We start from the raw sequence: 637 nt of genomic DNA on the forward strand, positions 1-637 counted from the left end.
AAGTTAGGTAGTAATTTTAAAAAGTCATTGCTCCTGTGTGCTGAGTAGTATTCCATTGTGTGAATGTGCCATAATTTCATAATCCATTCAATTGTGTTTGGGCACCTGGGCTGTTTCTGTGTTCCTGTGATGGTGAATAACTCTGCTATGAACATTGGTGTACAAGTCCCCATTTGTACCTCAGTTGTCATTTTCTTGGGGTATATTCAAGCACTGAAATAGCTGGGCCATACAGACATTCTGTAAGCAATTCATTCTTAACCACTAAACTATAATTTCAACTTTGAATGCTGACTAACAGTATTTCTTCTGTTACAGTACTTCTTCCAGACGGCATGCAGTGCTTCACCTAAATGCCCTCTGTATTTATGAGAAATAGTGAGAGTTACTGTGCTTTTACTCAAGACAAATTTTGTCACTAGCTATGTGACCTTCAGCCAGTCAGTCAGCGTCTCTGAAGAACCTCATGTACTTAAAGTACAGGCAATTGTCAGAAACAAATTAAATATCATGCATCTCAAAGTCAAGAAAGTTTTACACACATAAAAAGGTGTTGTTGTTGTTGTTATGTGCAGTCGAGTCGTTTCCGACTCATAGCGACCCTATGCACAACAGCCCTAAACCCTGCTCTATCCTG

Source organism: Elephantulus edwardii, unplaced genomic scaffold (genome assembly GCF_000299155.1).
Source record: "Elephantulus edwardii isolate Elephantulus edwardi_28Jun2011 unplaced genomic scaffold, EleEdw1.0 scaffold00341, whole genome shotgun sequence".
NCBI classification, from domain to species: domain Eukaryota; kingdom Metazoa; phylum Chordata; class Mammalia; order Macroscelidea; family Macroscelididae; genus Elephantulus; species Elephantulus edwardii.